This window comes from Carassius gibelio, chromosome A10 (genome assembly GCF_023724105.1).
Source record: "Carassius gibelio isolate Cgi1373 ecotype wild population from Czech Republic chromosome A10, carGib1.2-hapl.c, whole genome shotgun sequence".
Classification (NCBI taxonomy): Eukaryota; Metazoa; Chordata; class Actinopteri; order Cypriniformes; family Cyprinidae; genus Carassius; species Carassius gibelio.
The window spans coordinates 21,475,911-21,483,101 of record NC_068380.1 but is presented as its reverse complement, the minus strand read 5'-3'; the positions used below and the strand labels follow the sequence as shown (position 1 = coordinate 21,483,101).

The window sequence follows — 7,191 nt, the reverse complement described above, 5'->3', positions numbered from 1 at the left end:
AGGTGTTGACTAGCCATCATTTTCCGACAATTTTGGTTTGGGTTGCCTTAATTTAGATGTGGAAAGCTTTTCACAATGATTTAGTAAAACAAAATAATAATTTTGGTGAAAGGAGTCAATCCTGTTATCTCTAGATCTGGATCATCTAGGGGATTTCCTGAAGGGGACTGAAAGGAAAGGAAGTTATAGTAAGGGAAGAAAGGGAGAAACACACAGAGAAGGAAAACAAATAAATAAAAAATAAAATAAAAAAATAAACCCAAGAGGGACACAAGGACACTGACTGAGGTTAAGAATGTAAACAGACTGTCACATGTGTGGAGTGACTCCTCTCCACTAGGAGTTGGTTCTAGCAGGGCTGTGAAGGAGTCTGTGTAGGATTTGTCTAAAATCCTTTTGGTCATAGTAGGCTTTTCGACCTTCCACGCTTCTTTGGAGGTTTTGTTGTGCGAATACGAAAGTCGCTCTCAGGTGCTGATGCAACTCTTCCAGGTACTGGTGAGTGGTGTAGGCGGTGATGAGGTTCATGTCCCCAGGTTGGTACAGCAGGTGTAACGGTAGTGTCATTTGCCGTCCCATCATAATTTTGAATGGGGGTACTCCAGTAGACCGGTGAGGGGTCGCCCTGATGGCCATCAGTACAAGAGGAAGCTTGACATCCCAATCCTTTTGATTGGCAGACACATACTTCTTCAACCTGCTTGCCACCGTCCTGTTGACTCGTTCGACCTGGCCTGGGGAAATTGGGTGATGACTTATATGAAGCCAGGGCTGTATGCCCAGGAGTTTCCTTACTTCCTGCATAACTTCGGCGGTGAAGTGGGTTCCTCGGTCAGAGTTGACTCTTAAAGGCAGTCCAAATCTTGAGAAGATGTGGTTCATTAACAGGCAGGCTGTTGTTTCTGCTGTGTCGTTAGGAGCTGGGAGACACTCTACCCACTTTGTGAATTCACAAACCACAGTGAGGACATATTTGTTACCTCGTGTTGACCGTGGTTCGGGGTCCTACCCAATCTATTTGGAGGTCTGACCATGGGTTGGTCATTCCCTTCCGTTTTAGTGGTGCTCGGTGTTTTGGATCTGCCGGTTGGAAAAGGCAACACACCAGGCATCCTTAAACATATTCCGCCAGGTCTTGCTGCATGCTAGGCCATTACACCACTTACTTGAGCATTTCGTAGGTGGCCTTGGGACCATGGTGTTGAGTGCATGGTTCATCGTGGGCGTGTGTCAGCATCATCCCCCTTTGGCCCTGAGGAACTACGAGCTTTGGCGAAGTTAGGGGCTCAGGGACATATGTGAGAATGCCGTCTTTGAGATGCAGCATGTTGCATTGGATGAACTGGATAGGTCGGAGGAGGAAATGGGATGAGTTAGTGGGTCAGAAATGTGAGTGGCGATGGTTTGTAGGTTTGGATCCAATGCTGGGAGGGTGAGGAGATCATCATCCGTGAATTAAGGTGAGAGTTCAATGTGGGAGGAGGTGGGGGTTTGTACACCAGTGGCGTGCTGGTGGCGGGTTATGGCCCCCACTGATGGGGTGGGTGGGAGGGTAGAAAATGTCCAGGACTCTCCATGTAATGCACCTGCTTTGGCGTGGGCATCAGTTTGGTCATTGAGATCTTTGTCTTGTCCTGGTTGACGTGAGTGACCTCGGACCCTTTTCCAATAAACGATCATGTCATGGTCGGTGACAATGGTATCGCATGTTTGGAAGAGTTCCTGATGTTTGACTGGCTTGTTGTTAGTTGTCTTGAATCCATTCTGTTTCCATCCAGATAGATGGCATGTGAAGCTTAGACGGGCATAGTTGGAGTCGGTACAGATGAGGAGTTCTCTGATGTTGTGGGATGCAGCAAGTTGTAGTGTGATGAGGATGGCTGCTATTTCTGCATATTGTGATGATTGAGGGCCCAGTCTCAATCATTGTTGTGGTTGGAAAGGGTCGTTGTTGAGCCAGACCACAACAGCTCCAGCCTTCAAGTTGCCCTGTTGATTGTAAGAACAGCCATCGATGTATGCTGTGGGCATGCCTTCACACACATTCTCCTCGAAGTACCTGTAGTTTGTCACCTATGGTTGTGACCGTTCTTTGGTTTCCACTGAATTGTGCGGTATGTACATTGAACAATTTTGGCAGGCTGATAGCCCATTGCCCAGAGATGACTTGTGGTTTTGGGCATATCTTGCCTCGACGTCCCGTCCTTGGAGCGTCATTTGCCATGTAGCTATGCGTGCGTTGGTTACCACGCCATCCCTGATTTGTTGGCTGTTAAGGAAGGTCACTGGCTGGTGACACATTTCTATGATGACCTTTTGCGCTCCAATGTAGTTGGAGAAACGCTGAATGGCCCATACAGTGCAAAGCAACGCTTTTTCACAGTCTGAGTATTTGCATTCTGGGGGAAGCAATGTTTTGCTGGCATAAGTGACCACTCATTTGTCTTTGTCATGGAGCTGGTAGAGGCCTGCACTGAGGCAATGATTGGAGAATCCAGATTCCAGATAGAATTCCTTTTCTGGTTCGGGGTAGGCCAGACATGGTGCAGAGCATAGGCGTTCTTTGAGCTTGCTCATAGCTGTGTCCTGAGCTTCCAACCAATCAAAGGGTTCATCCTTTTTCAAGAGGGAAGTTAGTGGTTTTGTGATGTCAGCATAGTTCTCGATGAACTGTCGTGAGTAATTGCACACTCCAAGAAAGCTTCGTAGCTCAGAGATGTTAGTGGGTGTTATGTTTTTTAATGTTATGTTTTGGATAGCTTGTATACGGCTGGACTGTGGTTCGATGCCATCACGTCCGATGAGCAAGTCAACATAATTTACCTTAGTTTTACACCACTGTCCTTTGTGTAGGGCAATTTTTGCTCCTGCTGTTGTCATCTGGTTCAGGACGTGGTCAATTTTGAGGCGGTCTGCCACATTTGAGCTTTTCATAAGGACATCATCCACTTAAACAAGGTTACCTCTGGCTCTGGCATCAGGGCATGCTTTGTTTAGGAAGATGTTAAATTCTGCTGGTGAGTTGGCATAGCCGAAAGGGCACCGTGTGAAGGTGTACTGTCGATTGCCAAAAGTGAATGCCAGTTTGTGTTGGTCATCAGGGTGGACAGGGATTGTCCAAAATCCGGAAGCAATGATCCAGTGTAGACAGGATTGTTGAGCCTTTAATTTTGGGAATCTCTTGGTCCAACTGAGTCATGGGCCATCGTGATAAGGGAACTTGTTGTTTCAACTTGCGATAGTCTATGGTGGGACGCCATTTGCCATTTGGCTTTATGACTGGCCATATTGGGGCAGAGTAGGTGCTGTTACAAGGCCGGATGACCCCCTTTTCCAACATGGAGTCAATGATCTCCTGGACCTATTCGTATGACGCTATAGGAATTTTGTACTGCCGCACAAATGTGTGTGGTGCATTTGGATGTGTTGGGATGCGCACTGTGTGGATATCAGTCAAGCCACAGTCCAGGGAATCCTTTGCGAAGGAGTCCTTGTATTTGCATAGAATCTCTCGAAGTCCTTGGCGATCCATTTCGCTGTGGAGGGCATCCGCCTCACTCAGGATTTGTTGGACTTGCGCATTGAACCCGGTGTAGGGTTCCTCTGTTGAATCATTTGAGGTACTCTGGGCCTCAGTGATCACCTGTCCAGGTGATTCTGTCGCAGACTGTGTTGAGACAGCATGGACAGCGAGATGCTTTCTTTTGACACTGGCAGAACACAAGTGATGGCAATGACTTCGTGGGGCTTTGTGAATGTTACGGTGTCATCGCATTCATCCTACATTAGTTCGGCTGGTATGGGACCAATGACAGGTACTGTTAGCTCAAAGTCATGGAACGCTTGGTTGATGAGCCATCCCAGGTGACTGGCTTTGGGAATGTTGATGTCCTTGGCCATACAGTTGTTGATCAACACATGCACGGCTCGAGATGATACTTCCATGAGAGGTGTGGCTTTAAAGGTCAGTACTAGTCTTAGGTAGGTCATGGAAGGTTGGAAGAAACCTAGCTTACTGTTGAGAGTTTGGCCAGGTCACATGTTGAGGTGTACGCTGACACTCTTGCTGTAGGCAGGTATTGTGACCTCTTGCTCATTGATCATTGCGCACGCATCTGGGATTGTTTGGCCAGATTGAAGGTTCTTGAGATTGACTGAAGATGGCTGAGTTTTCAGACCACAGGCCTAGTGCTGCATCAGACACTGGTGTGTCTTGGACGTTTATGGCAGTCATGATTTGAAGAGAACCTGAGTCTGAGTCAGATGCTTGCCATGAGCAGAGGAAAGGGTCTTGTTTCTTGCTACTCGGAGTTGAGCTTGCTCTTGGCTTTGACTTTGCATCGTCAGTCAGTGAATGGGGGGCGGTGTCCGTGGCTTGACACTGTGACTCGTTGGGTTTTACCGACTGGAAGGGCAGGGGTTTGTTGGACTCTGCTATGATCTGGAGCATCAGGTGTTGAGTTAGGGACTAACTCTGTGGCTGGGTTTTCAGGTAGGATTTCTTGTCCATCTGAAGTTAGGGTAGTTATAGTTCTTTGAGAGTGAGGTGAAGGAGTGCTGTTCTCTGTGGTTTGTTGGGTCAGGTGATCGCTGTCTTCTCGTCCGGCTGCTAGTCAGGCTGTATATGGTTTCTCTTTCTTTTCCCACTTTCGGTCTTCCACCTTTAGTTGGAAGAACTCTTTCATCATCATCTTCATCAGCTCTTGGGAGTCAAAGTACGGTGAAGTCTTTTGTTCTTTTGTGGATTCAGGTTGAGCTCGGTCAGCTAGGGATCTTTGTGAGTTTTTTCGTCGATTCCTTGGGCTGGTTGCTCCATGGTGTGTTTGTCATTTTCCCATGGAGTTTCCGTCGAATTCCCTTTTTTTTTTCTCTTGAGTTTCCAAATGAGCTTGGCTGGTTCCACAATCTTTCCCTATGTCTCTCATGAGGTCTTTGGTCCCATGAGTTTTCCCAGTGAAGTCCAGGTGAGCAATGTCGCCCATGTCGCCCAGGCCTTATGTGCCAAGTCTCGCAGTTGTTGAGCACTCATTGTGCGTGGACATGCAAGGACGCCAAGATGGCTTACCCTGGGGTGAAGATTCCTCAGGAAGAGGGTTTTAAAATTTTCATCCTCCTCCATATTCTGTTCATTGCGAGTCCCGAAGTAGGCTTGTCTGAGTCGGCTGTAGAACAATTGGGAAGGCTCCTGACGACCATGTTTCGTCTCCAGGGCAGGAACTAGTCCTTGTCCCGACTCAGGGTCAGCAAATTCTTTGATGAGGGCTTCTCGGAGCAGCTTGTAATCAGTCTTTATGTGGGCCAGCTGGCAGTCCAGGAAACTGCGAACCTCTGAGCTGGATGTTGCTCGGATCAAATGAAGTCTATCTTTGTCGGTCTCATTTCCAGATGAAAGTCGACATCTTGCAAATATCCTTTGATCTCCTGACTGCCTGGCCCATTTGGGATAAACTTACCAATGTTCCTGGTGAATTTGTTGAGGTCCTTGAGGTCCAAGCCACGTGATGATCTATGGCTGGCTGGAGCCATTTCTTTCAGCTTTGACGTTACATAAAGTTCTTCAGAGGGAGCTGGTGAGTTTTTCAGCACTGCCCCCTCCCCCTTTTTATCACGTGTCAGTCCTGGAACAGGGGCTGCGGGCCTGCTTGGCAGGGGTGAGACTGGTGCCCATTGTGTCCTTGGAGGTTCAGAACGCAGCGCGTAGGCATGTCTGAGTTCCTCTCTGAAGCTGATGGACTCCTCTTTGACGTAGTCCAGCTGTCGTGTTAGGTGGCTGATCTCCTTTCTTGACTCATCCAGGTGAGTTTCAAGGGCTTTAATTCTGCCGTTCTTGTCTCTGAAGTCGACCTTTTCCATGAGCTTTTCCGCATACTGTAGCATGTTGGAGAGATCAGCGTAGTCTTCCTTGACTTGTTCAATTCCTTTTGTAGTAGCTACTAGTGTCTCTTTTAGCCTGGTGATCTCCTCCTCTGTGCCTTGTTCCACTTCATCTGGTTCTTCCCGTTGTTCCTGAGCCTCCAGTTCTAGCTGCGTGATGCGTCGTTGTGTGCGTGTTAGCTCCTGCTGGTGATGGGCGGCATGCCTGTCGCTCAGCTTGAGGGTGGCGATGAGTGTGTGGCTTAAGGAGCCAGTGATCTTGGCTAGTTCTTTGTGACTGTAGCTTTGACTTGGGTCTTGTCTCATGAGGCTTGTTATGTTGTCATCCAGCTGGTCCTGTGTCTGTTGTTTCAGTGTTTCCGCAGGCTTAGGTAGGAGGCTGTCTGTTGTGACACTTAGCCAAGTCTCGAGGTCCTCCCAGTGGCCAACAGGGTCTGTTGTGCGAGGCATGTTTTGCCACTTTGAGGGAAATCTAGAACCTAGACTGACACAGAACTTGAAGACGAGAAAACAAAACAAACAAGGACAAACAGAGGTGTAAAGGTGCAATGTCAAGTGTGTTGATGTTGAGTGTGTAATGGGCAGGTGAGCGTAGTTCTTAGTGACTGTGAATCTCTGGTGGGTGTGCTTCTAATTTGTAGTTTCTGTGGGGAAAATAAATGAGCACGCAAAGGTAGAACAGCTAGAGAACAGAGGGAGAAAAGAAGAGTAACAAACAGAGCAAGGGACAAAATACTATTTGGCAGCTTCCACTTTGCCTATAAAATAAAGGGTTTTCTTTTTCTTGTAAAGAAAGATAAGAGCCAATGGTAAGAAGAGAGTGAAGAAGACAACACAAAATTCTGGTTACAGAATGAGGACAAAAAAAAATAATAAAAAAATAATAATAATTAGTTTGATTTAGAAGGATGCTTCTAGACAGGGCTTTTGAAATGGGAATTTCTAAATACCAGGACTAATTGATATTAAAATTCCTCAGTGCGGAAGAGAACAATAGCAATGACCGTATTGGTTTCTCAGCAAGTAGGATTGACAACCAAACATAAATCAGAGCATTTCTAGCTGCGTGTTCAATATTTGGCGGACGCATATCGGCTCTCTTGTTGACCTACGTTAGCCTTGGGTGGGTAGGGATCCCAGGGTGAGAAGGGAAGGTACGGTGAGAGTCAGACAATTTTGAAATGAAGTGTTCAGGTTTCACAAAAATGTTGATTAAATGTTTCTAAAGTTCTCTGCTTTTATGATTCTTACAGGTACAACCCAAAATGGCAACAGTAGTCAAATCAGAGGAGGACAGCTGAGGGAGAGAAGAAGAGA

At 47.0% G+C, this 7,191-nt stretch overlaps 1 pseudogene; it reads right to left on the bottom strand.

The window, feature by feature from the left end:
* Positions 1–4,921: 4,921 nt before the first annotated feature.
* Positions 4,922–6,324, bottom strand: LOC128020671 (uncharacterized; annotated as a pseudogene).
* Positions 6,325–7,191: the final 867 nt, after the last annotated feature.